Source organism: Eretmochelys imbricata, chromosome 7 (assembly GCF_965152235.1).
Source record: "Eretmochelys imbricata isolate rEreImb1 chromosome 7, rEreImb1.hap1, whole genome shotgun sequence".
NCBI lineage: Eukaryota > Metazoa > Chordata > Testudines > Cheloniidae > Eretmochelys > Eretmochelys imbricata.
In genome coordinates, this window is record NC_135578.1 from 91752105 (window position 1) to 91777275 (window position 25171).

Here is a 25171-nt window from a genome sequence, read left to right on the forward strand (position 1 = left end):
ATATATTCACAGTTCATTGGGGTGCGTCTGGATTCTCTCGCAGGCTGCACTTTTCTCCTGATGGACCATTTTTGTCACCCTCACCTTCCTCATTGTGCAGCTCCAAAGCAACCTACATATGCAACTCTACTGCCTTTCCCTCTTGATCGCATGGCAGTCTGCACCTCCTTCACTCCTCATGCCTGTCTGCTTGTGGACTGCCTCCAGCTGTGGCTCAGGTCGATCTACAAGACACAGATGGACTGCTCGGACAAGCTGGTTCTGCTTCCCCTGCTCCATCCTGACTTTCCTCATGTGGTGGACCAACCCATCCAAGGTCTGAGCCAGCATCGTGTTTGCTCTCCCCACACTGCTCTGACCACAGATGCCTCCCTCATTGGGTGGGGTCCAGGGTATCTGGATGCTGTGCCAGGTGTAAATGCACATCAATATACTGGAGTTGTGGGCCACCTCCCTTGCCTGCTGGGCGTTCCTGTCCCTTATCAAATCCTGCCACATTCAACTGCTGTCTGACAACATGATGGTGGGGCAATCCCCCTCCCTCTGCATGGAGGCCATCCTCCTCTGGAAGCGGTGCCTCCAGCATGGGGTCACTCTCTACACTGTGCACCTCCCTGGCACCAGCAATTCTCTGGCAGGTCTTCCTACATGAATCATGAGTGGGAGCTCCATGACCCCGTGGTCCACTCAGTCTTTCGCCAGTGGGCTGCTGCAAACAGCAAACTTTTTCTCTTTTCTCCTCCAAGCTCACAGGGTGATGCCCTTCTCCCCTGGACCTCCGCTATGCCTTCCTGCCCATTCTCTGCTTCCGCAAGTCCTGTGCAAGGTGCGGTGGGATCATGCAACACTCATTCTGATAGCCCCTCCTGGCCTCACCAGTACTGGTTCACTGATCTCCTCCACTTCTCTGCTTGCCCCCCAATCCACCTTCCCACCCACCCGGATCTCTTATCAGGCGCACAGCTGCCTGAGGCATCCTAAGCTGGGGCTGCTTCACCTCACAGCTTGGTATTTGGATGGGGCTTGCGTGTAGACAGGGTGTGCTCCGCTCCTGTGCGCAACATCGTCGCATGCAGCTGACTACCATCTACTAGGCCTGCTACCATGCTAAATGGTGACACTTCACTGCTGGATGCACTGCCACTGCTATTCTCTGGACTCCACCTCCAGCTATTGGGCCTTGCCTACTCCTCTGCCTCTGCTCAGTGCCTGCCTTCCCCCTATGGACAGTTCTTCTGTCTTCACTCATCTGACCACCTCCTGCTTCCTTCACAGCCTCCTTAATGCCCTTCCATCAGTATGGAAGCTTACCTCCTTCTGGGACCTGACTCTCATTCTCGCCGCCCTTTCAAACCCCTCATGAGCTGCTCACTCATCCCCCCGCTCCATAAAGGTGATCTTTTTGGTGGCTATCACCTTGGCAAGACAAGTTAGCAAGATGATGTCCAACCCACCCTTTACTGTCTTCCACAAGGACAAGATCTCCCTGCAACTGTACCCTAAATTTCTCCCTACGGTGGCCTTTCTGGTCTGCCTGAACTAGTGCATACACCTCCCGATCTTCTACCCTAAACCGCACGCCTCCCCCTGGGCGTGAATGGTGCAGTTTCTCAATGTCTGCTGGGCACTGGCCTTTTATCTCCAGCACACCCACACCTTCAGTGCCGTGCCCCACCTCTTCCTTGCCATCATGGAGTGCTGCCGGGACCACACCCTTTCCTTGCAATGCCTCCCAAAATAGATCTCCCATTGTATTGCAGAATACCTCTCTCTCATATGTTCCTCTACTCAGAGGCATCTCTGCCCACTCCACGCGGGCACATGCCCATTTTGGCCTTCCTAGCAGATGTCCTGTGGCCGGACATTTGTAGGGCAGCCCTGTGTCCCTCCATGCACACCTTTTCTGCTCACTATGCCATTGCCGCAGCTGTGCTAACCTGCAGACCAGGACTGCTTGCGAGTCCTCTATGCCGAGCACTGCTCACTATTCTCCCCCCGTCTGGAATCCAAATAGGGACCACACATCTCAAAGAACCTCCAGTTACAGTAAGTAACCTCCTCTTACCTTCTGTTTGCATGGTACAGGGGACATAGGGATCAGGAATCAGGACTTTTTCATGTTAAAAATACACCAAGTTGTGTTAATGTCCCAGTGTTACACTGCAAGCTCTCTTACTCCATTCATTATTCTCCAAAGTTCAGGGCCTGAATACTCTTATGTAAAATAAGACAGCTATTGAGTTGAAACAGTCCATCACCTGATAAAAGGCAAAGGCATACCAAAATCAGGTGGACCCTGCTTCCATTCCCAGTTATCAAAGAGCATGTTTTTCGTTTGGACCCTAACCTATTACCCCCTTATGCCCCCACATGCCACATCACCCTTATGTCCCCACACGCCACTTTTAGGTAGACGATAGGTGTTTGTTCTAATTGTACACTCTTCCATGTTTACAAGTGCTCTTTTATGTTTTTTCTAGCTTAAAAGCTCCCTGGCATCTCACAATGAGAAAGTTACATTTCTTCACTTGCCTGGCTTTACACGACATAACGAGAAATGACTCATGAAGTACAAGTGATCTTTCCAGGAAGCAGGTCAGCTGCAAATGTTTTTGGGAAAGAAACATTTTAGTTCTCAGAAACACAATAAAATTTTGGTTTTGAGAAGTCAATCTCCTCTCACACGTGGAGCTCTCTATTTGTACCAGAGGGCCCTAAAATGTTAGGCACATAGCCAGAAATCTTCTCCCTAGTACACAGTCTGAGCCGCTGAGCTGCTCAATAGAGATCACAGGGATTGGAGTGGGAAAGCAATGAAGCACAATAACCTGGAAATGTGGGTGCAGGCCACAGAGAACACACAATGAGTGCAGTGAGAGAGAAGAGACTTTACAAAATGTGTGATAAAATTATTTCACTATATAGAAGAGAGAGAGATTTCAAAGAATCAAATGATCCCCAGCCTATAGGAGAAACAGTTTGATTTGCTTAATATTTTAGAAAATTAATTAATTTTTTGATGTGACTGCATCCGGGGGAGGGGAGCAGAGGCTATTGAGGGAAAATAAGTCCTTTTATTCAGTGGAAACAAATATTGACACTGTAGCTTTATAAAGTGACTTCTCATATTTATTACAAGGATCTAGTTATACGAAGGGGACAGTTGACATGTCCAATCCAAAAAGGCTGAGAGAGCTGCACATGTCTTCAGTGTGACATAAACGAAACTCAGCAAGAAAGTTCTTTGTTTTAAAAAAAAAAAAAAAAAAAAAAGAAAGAGAAATCATGACAACCGTTATCTTGCTGAGAGAGTAATGTTGTTAGTTCTCCTAAACTGTCTAGTTGGACGTGCTCCCATGCTGCTAATACCCTTTCAAGAGACGCTAGTGATATGGTGCTATTGCTATGTTACCTAGATTAAGCAGAAATTTCAGTACTTCACTACTTTGAAAATAAATATTTTCCATTCTTAGCCTTCCAACAAAATTTCCCCACCTCTGCTTCATTTCTGCGTAGGAGATAGCATGATGAGCCAACTCACATAATGATAACCTTCATATATGAACTTTTTTTTCTTTTTCTCTCAATTTATTTTAATGTACTTGTGAAAACTGCTCTATAAATCAATCAAGAAGTAGTAATACCAGGACCAAAAATACCCATATGTATAAAATGACAGCATCATAAAGAGTTAAGTGGTAGCCTAGTATTTTAATAAGCTCTAAAATATCATAAATTGTAATCATATCTCTTTGTGTGTTTGTCAAATGCCTTTGTTTCCCTTCCTTCATAGATCTCTCCTACACATATTTTAAATCACAAACTCCTGCATCTGGTATTAACTCTTTGATATGTCTGTCTTGATAGTTGGAAGATAAAAGGAAAAAGCACTTGTATCTTGTGGCATGGGTAACGGGCAACAGATCTGGAAGAGTGTTAAGTAACACAGCAATATAACAGTTTTAATAGCTTCAAAGACCAGTCAAAACCAATTACAAGAATCGTCAGAAAAAAGTAGTCCCTTCCAGTGATGTTAGAAATCTGGAGATTGTTCAGCACAGCCCAAGCCACTTCTAGTTAGTTCTAATTTATATTTGAACCCCGGTAGAAATAGGTGCCACACAGCATTTAAGGCATTTATCTTTTTTCTAGTGTTCTGCTCAAGGTTTAGCTCTTTAATGCTTATGTGAGGTTAATAGAAATAATATAACTTCATCTCTGCATGTTGTTGAAAAATATGTCCTCTGCTGTGTGAGAATGAATATATTGACCCCTTCACAGCACATGGTGGAGACAGCAAAACAAGACCGTCATCTATAGGAATCTGTAAATACATTTTTTAAAAAAAAAATTTATTTCTCACCCATCAAATGATATATACAGTGGAACTAAAAAAGCACGCACAACAAATGCACATAAAGAATGTTTAATTTAACTATCCCACTTTCCAACTACTCATCAGTTAGTGTTAGTTAAAAATTGAGATAGAAAGTACTCACTGTGCATTAATGTTGCCAATAGTATCGTCACAGTGATGGCAGAGTCAGAATTCACCATCTATAATGTTGTTTGTAAGATCACAGTTATGGTCTCCAATAATATTGTATACCGTAATCTGTGTTGGTAAGCATCACTGAAAGATAACAGAATTGACCTTGATTTCCCTAATCATCAACTCCACAATGCTTGACTTGTCTTATGGTCAATTTCATAACGTTGATGATAATGACTATTGCCTAATTAGGACATTCTATCTCAGACAGGTTTTTAAAAAATGGATGCTCATTTTAATTAACCTTGCCCTGTTAATGTGTGTCAGCCTGCGGGGAGGGTTCATCTTTAGAGATTAGAGGATAGGTTAATATCTGTGCTTCGTTTATCATAGGTAAGTCTAATGAAGCTGCTATTCTGATTGATTTTATGTGAACGTCATTAGGAACTGGCCTGACTTGACCAAATCACGTCATGTGGCACCAAACAGCCATTAGATAGTAATGACTTTTGGTCACTTCCAGCCTGGGCCAGATCAGAAATGCACCAAATCCTGTCAGTACTTCATCTACAGCATCTCTAAAATCTGTCCTTTCAGAACTGCTGTTAAACTACTGTATAATTGTGGTCATCTCTCCCCTTGATGACTGCAAACCCTTCCTCTTGGCCTCCCTGTGTTTTTCATCTGATTTGCCCTCTTTTCTATCCAAAATGCAACTAATTGATAGAAGAATCTTCCTATCACACATCTCTGACTAAAATGTTCCTGACTTTGAATCCCCTTCTCAGATGACCCTCATCTTCCACATCAAGGTCAAGCTTCTCCACTGACATTTTTCTCCTCCTCTTCTCCCTCCTTCTGCTCCTTCCAAAAGTTGTGGTAGCCTTTAAAATGGTCTTTTTCCAAACAAGAGAGAGAACCCAACAACTTCCCCTCCCATTATTCTCCATTATTGCTTATGAGCAGTGAGGACACTGGCTGATAGTGATCCTGTCTGTTTTCTAACTTTTTATAAAGAACTTATTCACCCAGCAGGAAAACTTTTTTTGGTTTCCTTACCAAGTATATTTTAAGTTATTATTTAGTCAAAAATCAAAGGTGATCAACAGGACTGAAAAGGTATGACATATCTCCACTTTTAATTAAATGGTGTCTGGAAAACCTGGTGTCTTGAACATTATACTAACTCTAAACCTATCCACTTCGTTACAGTGGCAATGAGCTGGAATAATAATTTTTAAACACTAAGTTTAACAAGGTTTAGATTAATTGTACTTACAAGAGTGGGGTTCTTGTCCACTACCACCCCCAACTCTCTGAGAGCTTCCTAAAGGGGAAGCTACTTTGCACTCATTGGAGCCTTGCTCCAAAACAATTTCTGTCTTGGCACCCTCTGCCCACTACACACTACAGCCAACGGGTTCCTTGTTCCCAGCTGTCAAGGTTCCTCCCCCACTCTGAACTCTAGGGTACAGATGTGGGGACCTGCATGAAAACCTCCTAAGCTTACTTTTACCAGCTTAGGTTAAAACTCCCCCAAAGTACAAATTAATTTTATCCTTTGTCCTTGGAATATCCACTGCCACCACCAAACTCTAACTGGATTTACTGGGAAACGCAGTTTGGACACATCTTTCCCCCCAAAATCCTCCCAACCCTTGCACCCCACTTCCTGGGAAAGGTTTGGTAAAAATCCTCACCAATCTGCATAGGTGACCACAGACCCAAACCCTTGGATCTGAGAACAATGAAAAAGCATTCAGTTTTCTTACAAGAAGACTTTTAATAGAAATAGAAGTAGACGGAAGTAAAGGAATCGCCTCTGTAAAATCAGGATGGTAGATACCTTACAGGGTAATTAGATTCAAAACATAGAGAATCCCTCTAGGTAAAACCTTAAGTTACAAAAAAGACACACAGACAGAAATAGTCATTCTATTCAGCACAATTCGTTTCTCAGCCATTTAAAGAAATCATAATCTAAAGCATACCTAGCTAGATTACTTACTTAAGTTCTAAGACTCCATTCCTGTTCTATCCCTGGCAAAAGCAGCATATAGACAGACACAAAGACCCTTTGTTTCTCTCCCTCCTCCCAGCTTTTGAAAGTATCTTGTCTCCTCATTGGTCATTTTGGTCAGGTGCCAGCGAGGTTACCTTTTAGCTTCTTAACCCTTTACAGGTGAAAGGATTTTTCCTTTGGCCAGGAGGGATTTTAAAGGGGTTTACCCTTCCCTTTATATTTATGACACCAGCACACACCCTCTCAGCCAACTTAAAGTAGCCATTGAAGGGACTTTGCTGCAGCAGAAGTTTGCTTTCTTAAGGATGTCCAGGGGAGTCTTCAGTGTCTGCTTGTAATGCAGACTCCCTAAAAACAGTCAGCTATCTCACTAATGTTCATGAGCCCTCATAAATAAGGGATGATGCTATGCCCATTCCAAAAGCTCTGTGGATGGAGAGCAGAGTCCAACCCATATCTTGATGCGATGGTTGTGACCATGCAAGAGAGATCTCATACCCTGAAGGTTGCTCTGGCTTGAGTAGGGTGGGCTGGGTTTGAGCCATCAGAGAGCAATTACCACTGGATACAAGTGTATGTTACCATTGTTGGTGCCAGTGGTGGAGGGGTCTCTTTCAAGTGAGCTCTTATTCCCTGGTGAGGCTGGGAATGGAGCTGTGGAAATGCGGCAACCCCCAGCTGACACTGTAAGGTAAAAGCTATCTCGGTACACATAGAAGGCTGTAATTTAAGACTGTTGAATTCTTGGGGAGGTTGATGCTAAAATATAATGACATATTTGCCACCCTCGAGATCTGAAAGTATCAGGTTCTTACTTTTCATACAATTCTGCCTTTGAATTATATCAGGCTGCACCAGCTGATTAGTGAGACTTGATGGCTCAGAACACTTTAGCAAAGAAATTTGTTACATTGGAGAGGGAAGGAAATGCATTTAGAATTTTCATTGTCTGTTTGCTAGATAGATGAGGTGAGAGCTTTAATACTGAGGAGGTGGGAAAAAGATAAATAAGGTAAATTTTGTCATTGCTACTTGACAAATATTGCTTGCTAGGGATTTTTCAATTTTATAGCTAGAGGTGGGTGAAAACAATACATGTCAATAAATGTTATATTTAATCATGTTGCTGAAGATAGAGCAAACATCAGCAAAAGCAGAGGTTCTAAACTGGCAGTTTAGCAGTTGCATTGCATTATATATTGTGAGAGCAGCTGTTACAGAAAAGTATTATAAATTATAATTGGGGTGAAACCTATACAAACTTATCTAAAAGCAGACAGGAGACCAGGCTGTATGACAGGTTACCTATTTTTTTTAACCATCCTATAAAATACTACAGTGGGAGTTAGTTCTCTTTAAAACTGATTCCTGAACCTTGGAGTTTCTCTGGAGCCAAATGAACTAGCGGCTATGACAGCAGAGGCCCTGCAGAGAAACACCAGGTACAGCCATGCTTTGACAGTTTAGGCAAAAGTTTGACTTATTATTTGAATTGCAATAAAGCCAATCCTGAAAAAGGGGTAAGTTTGGACCTTATTTGTGAGGAGCAAGGATGGGGAAATATCAGCTACATGAAGATGGTTCAAAAATATACAGAATAGTTTATTTTCTAGTCCATTCTTATGACTCTTTGTATAAGGGAAGAGGAACTTTTGTGAATATCTCATCTCAGATTGTGATTTATAGAGGTGATCTATTTCATACCTGGAGAAAGGAACAACTAAAAATCACAATGGGAATCTTTCAATGGACTTCAATAGGCTTGATCAGACCTTTATTGCATACTCTTAATACTTGAGAAAAAGCAACCAAATGTGAAAGAGGAGCTCTTATGAGAAACAGGGTGATCTGCAGAATGAAAGTATGGAGGCCATTGAGTGGCTCAGCCTTAGATCAGGACAAAGCATTTTAAAGAACGGCATACATTCAAATGTATGTAGAGGAGGTAGATATTCCCAATAACACATGAACACTAGAGAGGAAGGTAAAACAAAACCACCAACCAAAAACCCAACTTCACCCATGTGCAGTATGGGTATTTTATTTACTTTTTATAAGATACTGTTGTTTGATAAGATTCTCATGAGAAAGCTGACAATGTCATTAATAGTTAAGGACCGATTTTATGATTCCAGTAAATGCATCTTCAAATTACCCTCCTAATAGGCATTTCTAGATGTGTGGGGTTTTTTGTTTTAAGTGGTCTGATAGCTACATTATGCTGCTTTTCCTAAATGACTAGAAGTAGCTGGAAACTATTCCAGAAATAAAAAGTAGTGAAGTATAATTTTGCTAACTTCAAAATCAACTTCCTTTTTCGTATAATGCGACATTTTCTATGAGCTAAAAACGGACATATTTCACTCTGGCTATTAATAAAACTCTGATTTATTCAGATGCAGAATCATGAATCATAAATCATGATGGATGATCTATTCATGGAACATAAGAGGGAGAGATCATGTAGGATTAATTAGTTATTAAAATTAACCTGTGTTGCCTGAATAAGATGAATTTATTATAAGAGGACTTTTGCTCCATTAGAATTTTATAAAAGGACTTAGGACACTCATATAGGAAAATTCCACTTGTCATAATGTCAGGAAATGCACAATGCCATGCAATTTGTTGGAAGCTGACCAAACCTTAAGTGAGGTCGATTTTTCTAATGTATTTATTTTAAAAAGAAGCGATAGACGCAATAGGAAAAAAATCCCTAGAATCACAAACTGTCCTTTGTGCAACAATTTTTACTACATGGCTTTTCAGCTATGTCAGATACAATTAAGGCGCTTAAAAATGAGCATGCATTGTGTTTGTAGCTGGAGTATTACCATTCCTAAGTACTGGTACTTAGATGCAAATATTCAGTGCCACGTGAACACATACAGTATGTCAATTTCATAAGAGAATTGACTTTGGAACTTCTTGAGTAGAGGTCATTCACTCCGTTAAAATGACACCAGATATTTCTCCCAGTTTGGTGCAGGGAGAGGGAACCCTTGGAGCTGGAGTTTTTTGCAAGTTACTTTTGGGGTTCAAAGGTTAGTTTATACAAGTTATTGGGCTCACTATAGGAGTAACTGGATTAAGTTTTCTGTCCTGTGTTATACAGGAGACCAGACTAGATGATTTAAGGAGAGAACAGGGTGTCATTAAACTCCATAAATCTATAATCTTAATGCTTTGTATTGAGAATAGAATACTTCTCTGACCCATAAGCTAGACAAGTCCAAGTAAGACTCGTTAGAGATGCAGTATACATACTGTGCTGGATCCTGTTCTGTCCCACACTGCTGTAATAAATCAAGAATATCTCCTTTTTGAAGTCAGTTGAGTTATACTTATACTTATAAGAAGACTGGTAAAAATGAAATCAGAAAGGTCACATTATCTATGGATTTTTTTTGTTCCCCCCCCACCCCCTTCCCCAATTTCTCCATCTTTCTCCCTCTGCCCCCAGGGTCTGTTTTTCATTTTATTGCCTCTCCAGTTTTCATCTTGTTGGTTTCTTATTGGATGTTTTGTGTCACTCCTTCTCCTTTTTCACAAGCACAGAATGAATCTGGTAACCCTTGAATATGAGCTGAACCTACAAAGAAATTCACCCATCCCTGATTTAGAGCTGCTATTACATGAGACCTGGAGGACAGCATTCAAGGGCTGAGGAAGAGGGAGAGTGACATATGACAGAAGGTGGTTTATAATGAATAATATGAGCTTAATGTTTATTCCCCTTCAGATCTGAAAGTGTTTGAGCTACTACTCTTCAAAGTGATCGCGTACAGTCATAACTAGTAATGCTACAATTTACAGTAATTTCAAAATCATATCTCATCAAGCATGTCTGGTCAGCTCTGAGTCAGCATGATATTGTCTGACTCTGGACTGAATACATTACACTATCTATCACCAACAGAACTGTATGTGGCTAAGGTTTACTCCACTTACACTTTGAAAACATTTGGGCCACTGTTGTTCAAACTAGAATCAAATATTCATTTTGAAAAGATGTGTAAGGAATTTCATTGGCTTCAGTGGGCCTTGGATCTAGCTCTAAATATGTGTATTATGTTTGTGGCTATTGCAGGGTGGTATGTTTAACTGGCACTGTTTAATTGTTAACTTCTGCTGTGCTGTATGTGACATTCAAAACCAGATTAATCAAGGCTCTGATGGGTGAGTAACGGCATCCAGGCCCCCCTCCCCCCCGTATGCTTAGCCAATGAGTTTGTTCTGAAGTTGTAATGCTCCTGGAGTGTTGTCACTTACATTCTGAAGGGGAGGGGAGTTGGGGGGCGGGGAAGGAATTCTGGAATAAAACAGAATTTTTCTTTTACAGCCTGTGGTATAGTTTTAATAAAAAGAACTGCAGTGAATTTTTTTCTTAATGGCTGGCTCAGATGGCTGTAGACAAATCTGCTGCATCAAAATATGTATTTTTAATCTGGAACACTTCAAAATCTTGTGTAAATCCTGGAAAATTCTCCTTGGATATGAATTTGGCAGTGGTGTGATCCCTGGCTGCTGCTGTTCTAGCAATTGCAGCAACAGATTACAAAAATCTGATATATCTTTCTAGGTGGTTAAAAATGTAGGTCTCTTAAAAATAATTTAAAACTAGAGTTGTAAAATTAGCCATGTAAAGCCATCACAGGCGAGTAGTCCAAACTGTGAAATTTACAAAGCCACTCTCACAATCTGTTTAGAACTTTTCAGTATTCACCTCTAAAGGCAGGACTTTCATTAATAGGGAGAAACTAAGGCTGTGATCCACAATCCTATCTATGTGTGCTCTGGGATCTAGTGTGGATCCAACTGCAGGCCTATGGGAACCATTTGCTTCTATTATTTCTATTTGAAATTTATTTAAATGCTTTGGGCATTTTTGAAGCATAAAGACAAGAGCAACTATTCTCCTTGACAAGTAAAACTTGTCAAAAAAAAATCTATAAAAGATGCTGAAGTTGCTTCCATTTTGCAGGGATTTAAATGGAAACACTTTTTTAAAAATAATTTGTTTGAAAAAAATTTCATTTCAACATTTATTTTGCGTTTTTTAATTTTTCTCCTACTTTCTGTCTTCTTGCCTGAGTGCCAAAAAAAAGTAGATTTGTTCATTTTGTCTGTCTATTTCTTTACCTGTTAAACTTTTCAAAACTTTTTCCAGCTGCCGAAAAGCTACACCGTGGCAGTCACACTTTTCCCCACTCTTGTCATGCTGTAATTTTCTAAAATTGAAGTCTTAAAAAAAAATACAACATGACAAAAGAAAAAAGAATTGGGGAGGGAAAAGTGTGTGTGAGGGGGCAACCCGTGACATCAGTCCTCTTACTACATTTAATAACAAAAAAGGAATGAAGGAAAAGGGGAAAAAAGGCAAGAAAGGGAAAAACAAATGAAAATTCACAATTTGAAACTGAACATTTTTAATGAAAAAACAGAATTGTGAAAAACCAAAACATTTAATTAAAAATTATTTGTGAAAAAATAGTTTTCTGTCAAAGTCAACAAATTTTGACCACTTCTATTGCTAAGTTTTAGCTTGAGCCAATAATTCCAGAAACTATAATTATAATTCCAGAAAAAATGGCTGTTTTTTATAAATATTTTATTTCTTACTGGAGCCAAAATTAATAAGGATTATAGGACCTTGATCATAAGACTTATTGAGTATTGATGCTTACATTTAAACTTCTGTATGAAAACTTGTAATGCTAGTAGGTACAAATCTTCTGCACTGAAGAACCTGCTAAATCTATAACAAACTCAGGTCTGAGAAGTGTTTTCACTTTTAAATAACATACACAAAAATAGATTTTGCATTCTAGAAAGTTACCTGATTGGCAGCATTGGTAGCGACATTCCCGAGTTAACCAGGGACCAGATACAATCTAGATATAGCAGTGCAGACTTTCTTGTGCTTCCCTGACAGTTGGGCTCATCCTTCAGTGAAGATTGGAAAGTTACTTAATGTACACACTTTTAAAAAATGGGATCCAAAAGAGATCCCTGGAAATAGAGGTTGGAAAGCCTCACCCATGATTTAAGGAATTTTGACAAAATGCTAATTTAATTGTCAGAATAGGATACAGTAATATCTGGATAATTATATCCTGATAGGACCAAAACCAGTACAGATTATGTAAGGGAAAACCATGACACTCTCTCTAAACAAAGTTCTTGAATGCATCCGATGAGGTGAGCTGTAGTTCACGAAAGTTTATGCTCAAATATATTTGTTTTGTAAATAAGGTGCCAGGAGTACTCCTTTTCTTCTCTGGTAAGGGTGACTTGGTGGATTGTCATTTTCAGACAACCTTTGGGGAAAGAGAAGCTTTTGAGAGTAGTAACCATGGGGTAAGGAGAAAAGTCTTTTCATGGACTCCAAAATTAGTTAAACTATAAGAACGGTCATAATGAATCACTGCTTCTCAGACTAGTGAGAGGTTAATACCCCCGAGCTCCAGGGGTTAATATCAGGACCAGAGTTACTTTGTGTATTAACAATTTGAAGGAAGTGCACAGTAAATTGGGGAAGATGTTGTTTTTTGTTTAAAATGTAGGAAACTATTGAGGAAGGTGACAAATTTTTAGTTGAGAGAGGGGCCCAAGGAACAAAACTGGGTTCCAGATTTAAATAGGACTGAAGTTTGCATGTTTGCAACTAAGGTTTTCATTTGGACCCATCTCTTCTTCATAATGGAAGGCTGGTCAACACTGAAATTTAAGTGAACTTGGATAAGTGTAAGGTAAGGGTAATGCACACTAGTAAAAATAGTCTATACTCATATATGCTAACAGTCCCTAAACCTATGGCTTCCAGAGACAAGGACTCTAGCATCGAAGGAAATCATGCCATGCCAAGCCAAGCCAAGCCAAGGAGACTATCAGGGATGCAAACTAGGGTATTGCTTAGCTCATCTGTTTGTCACAAAAGCATCCTGCAAACTCCAAAACCTATTTAATTCTCACAATGAGGCAAGCCAGGGCTTGAATAATTATGTAACTGTTCATGCTTTGCTGTTGTGGCTGAACGGAGTCTTTGATCTTATACCTAGGAATGCAATTTGCTGTGGATAAAACAACATATGACCTGTAATTACCTTGTTAAGATGAGTCTATATATAATCAATAGAGAAAATAATATTTAGCGATATCATCTGATTTTGGGAGGCATGGAAGCATTTCAGTTTGGAAAACTGCAGTAGGTCCAGCAGAGAGTGTCAGAGCTGGTGAGATCCTCTGAAAGATGAGGCCCAATGGGGATTAAAGAAAGGAAGTGGCAGTCATGGGAGGAGAATGAAGTCTTGGTTTGGAAAGGGCTAGAGCCTAGCGCACACAGTCTCAACAATAATCGGTGATTATTCTGCTCCTATTATGTACTAAGACCAGCAGTCCGTACAGGGGACGTTTATTCCCACATGGAGTGCCACTGAAATAGCTGTAAGGAGCTGCCCATGAACATTTCTTTGCAGGGTTGAGAAGAATAATTTGCAGTGAATGAATAATATTGCACTTGGTAGCTATGTACAATCTAGTATCCACAGTAGTTGTATTTTGGTTTAACAGGTTGTTTTTGAGGAAAAACTATAGACTTGGATTTGGGCCTGAAGACAGTGAAATTTGAGGACTTTTTGATGCCTTCAAGAAAGGAGTTCCAGACCAGTGGGTTGTGCACTGAAAGTGCTCTGATTCTCCAAAATCTTATAGTTAGAGTGGAAATGGCAACTATAATTAAGGTTTTCCTTGGAGATTCTATTCTAAGTATTTCTTACCAGTTAATGCTTTCAGAACTCCTCTTTCTGGCTGAAATTTTCTACCTTCTGGACACAGCCCAAAGGTCACTTTTGAATTTGGAAAGTTCAGCCACTTCTGAGTAGAAGAGTGAAAAAATATCCCGCCCCGCCCCGCCCCCTATAAAAATATGTAACATGACTTTCCTTGAAGAGCTTCACAACTGACAGCTTAGAGGTAGAAAATTCACATTTGGTAGGAAAATGGTCTTCGAAATAGGGAAAAGCCTATGAAAACTGGAAAAAAATGGGATTTTAATTAACCAAGTTAGGAGCCTTTGAAAACTTCGCTTTGTACATACATAAAAGGCAATCAGAATAACTTTTTGCTAGCACTTCTTAGCAATGTCTGAAGTGAAGTAGACTCCACATGAACATGGAACGAGGCTGGGCTGGTGGGAGCCCTGCCCTGCCTCAGTCACTGTATAGTTTGTGCACAGAGGCAGGGCTTCTATTCATTGCACATCCTGGAAAGCGCACAGAGTCCTGGATCATTGAAGGTACATTTTAAGCCCTTTTTATCTCTGATTGTCTTGTTCCATTTGATATATAAATCCTACTTGTTTTAAAATGCTTCCCTTAGTCACTGCAATTTCCCACCAGTCACAAGCTCCCAGGGAGAATTTAGTAGCAAGACAGGCAGTACAGACAGGGTTGTAGAGGTAATATGGCCAGTAAACAGGGGCTGCTGTAACCTGCTGATCTGAATTAAAAGTGGGGTGAAGTGCTGGATTCCACTCAGAAGTGCAGGTATAGGCCTGTCCATTTGCAAAGTGCCCAAGGACAGACTGAGAGATCACAAGTATAGTTCACCCCAAATCATGTGTCAATTTATAAATAGATCGCAAAAAGCATATTTATATGTAATATATACATACGTATAGAGAGACTTGACATAAACATACATGTGTCTGTGTGTACATATAAGCAGCTTGCAACCAAATTATAAAATATGCAATAGAAGAAACTCTTCATACAACACCAAAATGCTTTCTGTGACCCCTGAGTGGAACGAGGAAACCTATAAATAGTATAAAGAAGCACTACAGAACAACTGAGGGCAGGAAGTGAAGTATATTTTTGTCCAACTGAGTCTACAAAGAGAATTTCAGATAAAACTACCCACGTTGGAATGAAAGAAAAATCTCTGCCAGAGACTGTTTTTGTTGTTCTGGTTTGCATTTTTTTCCCCTGGGGCTCAGCAAAGAATATTGTGTATTCTTGCAGAAAATGATGAATAGACCATACCAGACACCTTTACCGAATTTTAAAAAGCAATGGGTAGTTGCTCAACCTTAAAGTGAATGCTTCAGCAGACCAGTGTGTTCCTATAACTGCAGTGTCCCAGATAACTTTTTGTTTTGTTTTCTGATAACGTAATTTGTATTGGAAGAATTTACTGTGGTTCAAGGCAAACAGTTGACGGTAGAAACTCAGAGGTAAAAACTCTTGGGAGATTTTACCTCTAAGTCTTGGACTTTGATTTACTACAACTGCAGAATTTTGATTCTTGAGGGGTTTTATTACAAATTGTGCATGGTTTCACATATCTTGAAGGTCACACTTTCTGAAGAGTCCCATTCAATCCTGAGAAAATGAGCTGAGATCAGGGCAGCCTCACGGGCAAGCAAAATAAATGGGCAAATGGGACAACAAGATAGAAGGGACGCTCACAGGTACAAGTATGCTAGGGGCATGTTTTCTGCTGTGCTATGCCCTACATTTTAAACAGCTGTTCTTCACTAATAAGTGTACTATTTCTGTTCCAATAATGGAATATTGTTCCAGACCTCTGGCTTCCTGTGCTTGTATTTCCATGCCACTGGCTCTAACTCTTTTTCATTTTTTCCATGCTGTGGAGGGAAGCAGAAAAGCAGGTTGTCCACCCACAATGGGTAAATAGTAGAAGGTGGAACCTGATGTCTTGTTTTTTTGTCCCTCTGCAGGGAGACTTGACTATTGAATGTCCAGAGGAGACTGCAGAGTGGAAAGAGCAACAGAAGTCAAGAGAGGACCAGCTAGATCCCACTCGTGCCCCAGCCAACCAGAGCCACACTGGGGCGCTAAGACCCAAGTGACCTCCCCTCCCCACCCATCACCACTTGGGATTGGAGGTAGGCCCAGATTCCTAGAGGATAATTGCAGAGTGGCAGGATCAGGAGAACAGTGGAGGTCAGGTCAGCTGTAAACCTAGAAATTAGTCATAAAGATGTAGACAGAAATTCAGACATTTACCAGTTTTGCCACAAGCATTTCACAATAGAAATCCAAGTTTTTCCTCCAGCTTTGTTTGTTGCCTCTGCTGTCAAGTCACTGAATGCTAGTGCATCGACACCTCTGAGGAGATGCTGCTGCAGCTAGATGCAAATTTAGTGCAGTACACTCAGCCACATATTGAGAAATTATGCTGAGCCATTAAGATTTTACTGTAAAATGCAATCAAGCTCCAATTTAACAGTGTGTCAAATATAAGTTATGCAGGAAAATCAAGACCACACTGAAATATTTGGGTGAGTGAACATACCAAGGAGATGTGATGTGTTTTTGGCAATGTTCCCTTATGACGTGTACTGTTTAGCAAATATTGCATAGATGGGCCAAATTCTTCCCCACGCAACCCCACAAACATACTGAACTAGCACAAGGAGCAGCTGAGGGGAGAATTTCACCCTTTATTTTGTCATTTTAAAATAAACCTGTATGAGTCTTACAGGGAGAGTCTAGGCACCTGTGATGGTTCAAACTGGCCATCTGATGCTCTATTATGCTGTTTCCATGCACAGCTAGTAACATACAGCAGGGATAGACCTCACATCCTGCTGCTCTCTGGGCCTGATCCAAAGTCCACTGACTTTACTGGGCTTTTGATCATGCTTTATAAGCATGGCTCCTGAGCACTGGACCATTAGCTATTAGCAGTCAAGGCTATTTCAGATAGTGTTGCCAAAAGGAGGCCCAGATTATTGGGATGCAACTCCATCAGGGCAGATGGAAATCGAAGTAGGATATTTACTGTCTGTATTGAGTAACATAGATTAAAAGATTCTTCATTCAATGGGAGAGCTTTATGAAGAGGTGATAGCTTGAGTTTAAAACCTGCACAGAATTCAGTCTAGGGTGGAACCCATTACAAGTTGTCCCCTTGCCATTTAACAGGAAACAACCATACACAAAGCACACTAGACTGGCTCCTTTGCAAGTTAAAGCTGGAGGGGGGCAGCTTTTAATTTATGCAGCTGACATAAGGTTCCTCAGGGATATTACGCTAGTGGAGAATTGGATGTCATAGAGACTCACTCTGCCAGACCTGTGCTTGCACCTTCCTTTCCTGCCCCTCCAATCCTCACTACCTTTCATAATGGGAGGGAAAGGGTGTAAAGTGGGGAAGGAGTCAAGTGCAGTGCAGAAGGCAGCAGAAGTGCCTCATCCAGCTTTATGTTGGTAGAGAGTCTCCCTAGACAGGGAGAATTCTCCAGGGGCAATCTCCTCCACTTGCCCGAAGTCTCACTTCTTGCTGTAGCCCAACAGAGCTTGGTGGACCAGAGAATCCAGCTAAAGACCTCTCCTCCTCTCCCATCCTACCTGAACTCTCCCATAGGATTGAACACTTCCCCTCCACCCTCCAAGGTTCTTAATCACTTTGCAATAGACCACAAATTTGCTTGAACTATCCCTGCTCTCAGTATGTTGCTTATCTATTTTAAGAGTTCTGACTGTATACAACAGAGATCCATCAGCACAATTCTTTTGTGCCCTATGCAGACAAGACTCCCACTGGCTTCAGGGCAAACTGGGCCCTAAGTGACTCATAGAATCATAGAATATCAGGGTTGGAAGGGACCTCAGAAGGTCATCTAGTCCAACCCCGTGCTCAAAGCAGGACCAATCCCCAACTAAATCATCCCAGCCAGGGCTTTGTCAAGCCTGACCTTAAAAACCTCTAAGGAAGAAGATTCCACCACCTCCCTAGGTAACCCATTCCAGTGCCTCACCACCCTCCTAGCGAAAAAGTTTTTCCTAATATCCAACCTAAAACTCCCCCACTGCAACTTGAGACCATTACTCCTTGTTCTGTCATCTGCTACCACTGAGAACAGTCTAGATCCAGCCTCTTTGGAACCACCTTTCAGGTAGTTGAAAGCAGCTATCAAATCCCCCCCTTTTATTCTTCTCTTCTGCAGACTAAATAATCCCAGTTCCCTCAGCCTCTCCTCATAAATCATGTGCTCCAGTCCTCTAATAATTTTTGTTGCCCTCTGCTGGACTCTTTCCAATTTTTCCACATCCTCCTTGTAGTGTGGGGTCCAAAACTGGACACAGTACTCCACATGAGGCCTCACCAATCCTGAATAGAGGGGAATGATCATGTCCCTCAATCTGCTGGCAGTTCTCCTATTAATACAGCCCAAAATGCCATTAGCTTTCTTGGCAACAAGGGCAATCTGTTGACTCATATCCAGCTTCTCATTCACTGTAACCCCTAGGTCCTTTTCTGCAGAACTGCTGCCTAGCCACTCAGTCCCTAGTCTGTAGCAGTGCCTGGGATTCTTCTATCCTAAGGGCAGGACTCTGCACTTGTCCTTGTTGAACCTCATCAGATTTCTTTTGGCCCAATCTGCTAATTTGTCTAGGTCCCTCTGTATCCTATCCCTACCCTCCAGCATATCTACCACTCCTCCCAGTTTAGTGTCATCTGCAAACTTGCTGAGGGTGCAATCCACGCCATTTTACAGATCATTAATGAAGATATTGAACAAAACCAGCCCTAGGACCGACCCTGGGGGCACTCCGCTTGATACCGGCTGCCAACTAGACATGGAGCCTCTGATCACTACCTATTGAGCCCAATGATCTAGCCAGCTTTCTATCCACCCTATAGGCTCATAAAGTAAACATTTCACCTCCGTGCATGTATAAAGAATTCTCCTGGATCCTTGTAAAAATTGCTGATAATCTTATTTCAGTGAAGGATTTATTGGATTTTTTTTCTTTTAACAATGTTATTTTGTACTATAAATTAGTTGCAAACAACTGTGGCTTAATCATTTTATTTTAGCATTGAAGTAAGACTACTTTATCATTCTGTGTGTGCTTTTGTTAGCTAATTCATTTGATCTAATTATCTTATTTAATTTTCTTGTACGTCTCCAGAGAATGTTGAGAGCAGACAGAAATTACATGACTATGTGAATGTGCCTGAGGTATTCAAGCTTGCCACTTTCCTTGTAGATTACCTTTAAAAGGGATCACATAGCAATGAGTCTTTGTTGTGAATGTCAGGAAAAATAACTCTTCCTTCTACATGTCTTGCTACTTGCCTTTTGCAGCATTTCTCTCTGTTCTTCACAAGGGCACCACTTATTCCTTGACTTCTAAAATGTGTACCATACAGTTCTAAGAAAGGCCAAGTCCTAATTTAGTTTTTTTCCTTTGCTCCCTCATCACATTTTGATTTCAGAGAGAAATTCCAGTGCAACGTCATGCGTAAATTTTAATAGATAAAAGGCCCATTCCATCCAAAAAGTGTGTCAAATTAACTGCTGGCAAAAACAGTTCTAGGAAGAGACCAGGGGAGAGTTAGTTGGATCGCAGGTAATGGATGCCTTCCTTACAGTATACGAGAGGGCCCCTGGGTTGGAACCCTGTGGAGTGGGAGGGGCCCAGATTATACCACCCCCTTAACGGGTAGTCAGGGCTGCCATCACAGACTTTGACTGCTAGGCAGGGCTTCCACCCCCGCTCCCACTCCAATAGAAATGCTCCCTGCTTTTCCGCAGGGCAAATTGCTCTGGGAAAATCTCTGCATCAGCTTCATTATATCAATTTCAGTTGCAGTTCATCCTTTTGGAGGACAGAAATACTGATTGCAATATTCTTCAACAGTAGGATCAAATGTTTTGCATTTTTTTCAGCCATTTTAAAACCCATTGTCTCAGCTGAAATTGCATTTCTTTGTATCTTCTTTCACGTACACTGACCTTAGCTTGCAAGCTAAGCTAAGTGTTTCTCCCTGTGAAGAATCCTGTGGAGTAAGTGGGGTTATCCAGGGTATATATTAGGCCAGAATTTAGCAATATGCATCCTTCATATCCTTAGTTTGGCAAGAAACCAAATAGCTGTTTCCACACAGTATTTCTGGAGAACAATCTTTATAGGGCAAAATGCTCATTTGTGAGCTAATTTTCTAAAGTCACAGTCTGGGAATAATCAAACCTTGATTTTTCTTTCTGTTTAAACTCTTGAATACCATGGTCTGAATTATGTCTTTACATTTGTTTTCTAATCTGAAGTATTATGACCCTTTTGTCTACCTCAAAGTTACTTCTACCCTGAACCACATATGACTATTTGACACAAGTTGAATCTTTATATATAGAACTTGGCGGGGGGGGGGGAAACCATTGTGATGTTATTGACATAAACTGTGACCATACAGATCATTGTTGCAACCAGGGTCCTATGGTTGCACCAGTTCTCTCTGATTTGACCAAGTGTGGTTCCAGATGCTCGTGTTTTGATGGGGCAGATGACCCACATTAAGGGATTGGGGGCGCAAAGGCTCCCTGTACCCCTGGCAAAGGTTATGTGGAGTGGGAAGGTATGGAAGGCGATTTACTGGTGGAGATGCTCGAGGACATCCTCACGGACATGTTGCTGGGAAATGATTTTTTTCGGCAAAGCCAGGACTGTTAGTGTGGTAACTTGCAGCAAGAAGAAAGGCAATGAGGGACTCCTAGAGGGGGAGGAGAGAGCACTGCCTGTAGGTTAGGGGGCTGTTCCAGCTGATGACTGTAGGTCCGGTGGAGCTAGGGTGACCAGATGTCCTGGTTTTATAGGGACAGTCCTGGTTTTGGGGTCTTTTTCTTTATATAGGCTCCTATTACCCCCCCCAACCCCTGTCCCGATTTTTCGCATTTGATGTCTGGTTACCCTTGATGCAGCTCAACAGCAAACACATCCTGCCCCAGGGAACACGGGGGTGGTGACTCAGAGGGAATCCCCAGAAATGGGACGAGGACCTTGGAACCCACAGAGGAGGTGGGGAAGATCCCATTGACACGACAGTGCAGGGAGGCGGGGTGCTTCCAAGTATGCAAGAGGCAAAGCCAGGTCTCTGCCCCGCTGAAGACGACAGGCTTGCAGGGGAGATGCAGTCAGTGCCCAGGGATGGGGACGCTATCTCGAGGGTTGTCTGTCAGGAATTTGTAGCTAAACAAAGGGCTGACCCCTCCCTTGAGGGCATAAGAAAGTGTGTCTCAGAGGGAACTCCGGGGGACAAGGAGGGGGAGAAGTTTTTTTTGAAGAGGATGGGAAACTGTATAGGGAGGCCCCGGTCAATCCTATAAGCAGTTGATTGTACATAGCCAACACCGGGGGGGGGGCATTAGTGCTGGTATCGCATGATAGTACCTTTGTTGGTCACTTGGGGGTACAGAGGACTTATGACAGGCTGAGGAGGAATTTCTACTGGCCAGGGATACAGAATGATGTGAGGGATTATTGTAGGACTTGTGCAGTGTGTCAGGAGAGGAAGAGACTATGGGGACCCCAGAAGGCTCTGCTGCATCCCTTGCCTGTCATTCAGGAGGCATTCCAAAGGGTGGCAATGGACATAGTGGGTCCCTATGCTGCACCCCACTCGGAGGAGGAACAAGTATATCTTAGTGATGGTAGACTTTGCCACTTGGTATCCTGAGGTAATCATGCTGTGTAACATAGAGGCTGAGACAGTTGCAAGAGCCCTGCTCACCATATTCAGCAGAGTGGGCTTCCCTAAGGAGATTTTGTCTGATCGGGGGGCAAATTTTATGTCGCAGTTGGTTCAATGAGCTATGGAAGGTGCGTGGAGTGAAACAGCTTAAGATGGCCCACTACCACCTGCAGGCAAATGGGCTGGTGGAAAGGTTCAATGGGACCCTAAAATCCATGCTGGGGATGTATGCCAAGAAACGGGGCCAAAGCTGGGACGAGTTATTGCCATTCCTGCTGTATGCCTACAGGGAGGTACCCAAAGAGTCCACAGGATTTTCTCAATTTGACCCATCTGTATGGGAGAAAAATGAGGGGATCTCTCTACTTCATTAGGGATACCTGGGAAGGATGCAACAAGGTGAGGGAAGAACCCATGACTGAGTATGTACAGAGGTTCAGGAGGGAGTTGAAAGACGCAATGGAAATTGTCCAAAACAACCTCCAGAGCAGTAAGGCCAAGCAAAAGGCATGGTATGATTAAAAATACTTGTAAATGGACTTTTGACATAGGAGATTTGGTCATGGTACTCAGCCCCGCAAAAAAGTTCAAAATGCAAAGCTCCTGGGAGGGGCCCTTTGAAGTGGTGAGCGAGAACACTTATAAAGTTTAAAAGCCCCTTGAGGATACTATGCCCAACTGGTACATGTAAACAGATTCAAGGGCTATCAGAGTAGAGTGGCAGGGGTAAACATGATCTGTTGTGTAGAAGGGGAAACTAAGGCACACCCACTCACTGATTTGAGGGCTGAATGCCAAATGGGTCAACTCTGGAAAGTATGGAAATCTGCAGTGAGCTGACACCAGTCGAAAAGGGGGAGGCGTTGTCAACACTGCAAAGGTACAGTGAGGTATTTTCCAACAAACCCGGAAGGACATACTTGCTGTCCCACAGACTGCTCATGAAAGTGGCTCAGCCCGCCCCCTCCCAGGCCTCATAGTGCCACCGGCAAGGTGAAGGAGGAAATTCGGGCTGAGATACAAAGCATGTTGGACTTGGGGATGATTAAGGAATCTGACAGTGCATGGACTTCCCCTGTGATCTTGGTCCCTAAAAGGGATGGCCCTGTTAGATTTTGTGAAGATTATAGGAAACTCAGTGCTGTCACTGTAACAGACGTGTACCCATGCCAAGAATTGATGATCTGCTGGATGTGCTGAGCCAAGCCAAATACCTCAGTACCTTTGATCTAACCAAAGGTTACTGGCAGATCCCTTTGGAGGGGGAGACACAACAAAAATCAGCTTTTGTCACTGATATCGGGCTCTATGAATTTACGGTGTTACCTTTTGGTCTGGTAAATGCTGGTGCAACCTTCCAGAGACTGGTCAACAGAGTGTTAAATGGTTTGCAGAATTATGCTAGGGCATACTAGATGACATTGCTGTATTCAGCAACACCTGGGTGACCAGAAGGAACACCTGGGAGTTGTGCTATCAAAGCTCAAAGAAGCTGGGCTAACCGTGAAACTCTCTAGGTGCAAGATAGGGGCAGCCAAAGTCCCTTATCTGGGGCACTGTGGGGTGTGTGTGTGTGTGCGTGCAAACTATCCCCAGACCCTCTTAAGGTGGAAGCCATCATAAAATGTCCCGTACCCCAAACTAAAAGGCAAGTCCAATCCTTCATAGGCTTGGAAAACTATTGCAGGCGGTTTGTGGAGGGGTTCAGTGACATTGTATCCCCAATCACGGATTTATGTAAAAAGCATCAATCTAATAAGGTAATTTGGTCAGAGGCATGCCAGAAAGGCTTCAACAAGGTAAAAGCACTCTTATCTGCAGAGCCTGTGCTGGTCAGCCCTGACTTTGACAAGCCTTTTGAATTGTGTACTGATGCATCAGACACAGGGTTGGGTGCTGTGCTAATGCAGACAGGGGAAGACAGCAAGAAGCATCCCATTGCCTTCCCAAGCAAAAAGCCGTCCCCTGCCGAACAGAATTACTCTGTCATAGAGAAGGAGTGCTATACCATTGTGTGGGCCATCAAACAACTAAGGCCTTACCTCTTCAATAGGAGGTTCAGGATTCTAACTGATCATTCAACTTTGGTATGGCTTCACCGGACTAAGGGCACAAACTCCAAACTGCTACGCTGGAGCCTGGTCCTGCAGGAATTTGACATGAAGATTATGCATATTAAAGTCACTGGCAGTAAGTTCAGGAGGATGGTGTAATGTTATTGACATTAAACTGTGATGGTATAGATCATTGTTGCAACCAGGGTCCTATGGTTGCACCAGTTCTTGTACAGAGGAGGCCAAGTGGGGTGTCTAGGGAAAGGTTGTAGTTTGCTGGCTATGATTATGCTGTCTGTGTCTATCATTTTTGTATTTGAAGTTATGAATATTGTCTATGGACTTGTTTGATTCTAAGTAGCCTCAGTGAAGCATTTGGTCAGCTTTTTGAGAAAGGACTATTCTCAGTAAGTGCCCAATCAAGAAACACTTAACTGACAATGGACTTTGGGAGACCCCAATCCACATCTGAGCTTTCCTGGAGATGCTCAAACTAACATGTAACAATGGTGTTGGCCTGCAAAAAGCTGAATCATTCATAGACATGTGACTTGCCCACGTGGCTACAGACTCCATCTTGTTGCTGTGATTTTGCACAGGAGAACAAAGGGGTTTCCGCCCACAAGAGAGAATATAAAAGGCCCTGGAAACCCCCCCATTTTGTCTTCAGCTGGCTCAGAAGATAGCCTCTACACCCCGAAGAGATGCCTGAAAGAAACTGGAACAAAGGACAGTAACTACTGCGGTTTGAATGATTGCTGGACCCAGACTAGGAAGGAGTCTAGTCTGTGAAAGAAGCTTATTGGAACATCTCTGAGGGTGAGATTTCAACTGGTATTCTATTGTTTAACAGCACAATTAAAACTGCGATTAATCGCAATTAATTTTTTTGAGTTAATTGCGTGAGTTAACTGTGATTAATCAACAGTGCTAATTTTAATTGAATATGTTCTGCTTTTCTAGACAAGATGAAATATCATCTTTGATCATCATCATTATACAGTAGCACCTCCTAGATTGCAGCTTCCTCCTCTCTGTGCTTGTAGCTGTCTGTTACCACAATCTGTAGGACTTGATCCTGCAAACCTTTTCTCA

The 25171-nt window shown here is 42.1% G+C and overlaps 1 long non-coding RNA gene across 1 annotated transcript in view; it reads left to right on the forward strand.

Annotated features, from left to right (window-relative positions):
* The first annotated feature begins 10565 nt into the window (after positions 1 to 10565).
* The window catches only part of LOC144267574 (uncharacterized), a 30264-nt gene continuing 15658 nt past the window's right edge, over positions 10566 to 25171 (forward strand). Inside the window, exons 1-2 of the long non-coding RNA XR_013346637.1 lie at positions 10566 to 10694; positions 16258 to 16425. This is a non-coding gene — a long non-coding RNA (uncharacterized LOC144267574). The remainder of the gene's footprint in view (positions 10695 to 16257; positions 16426 to 25171) is intronic.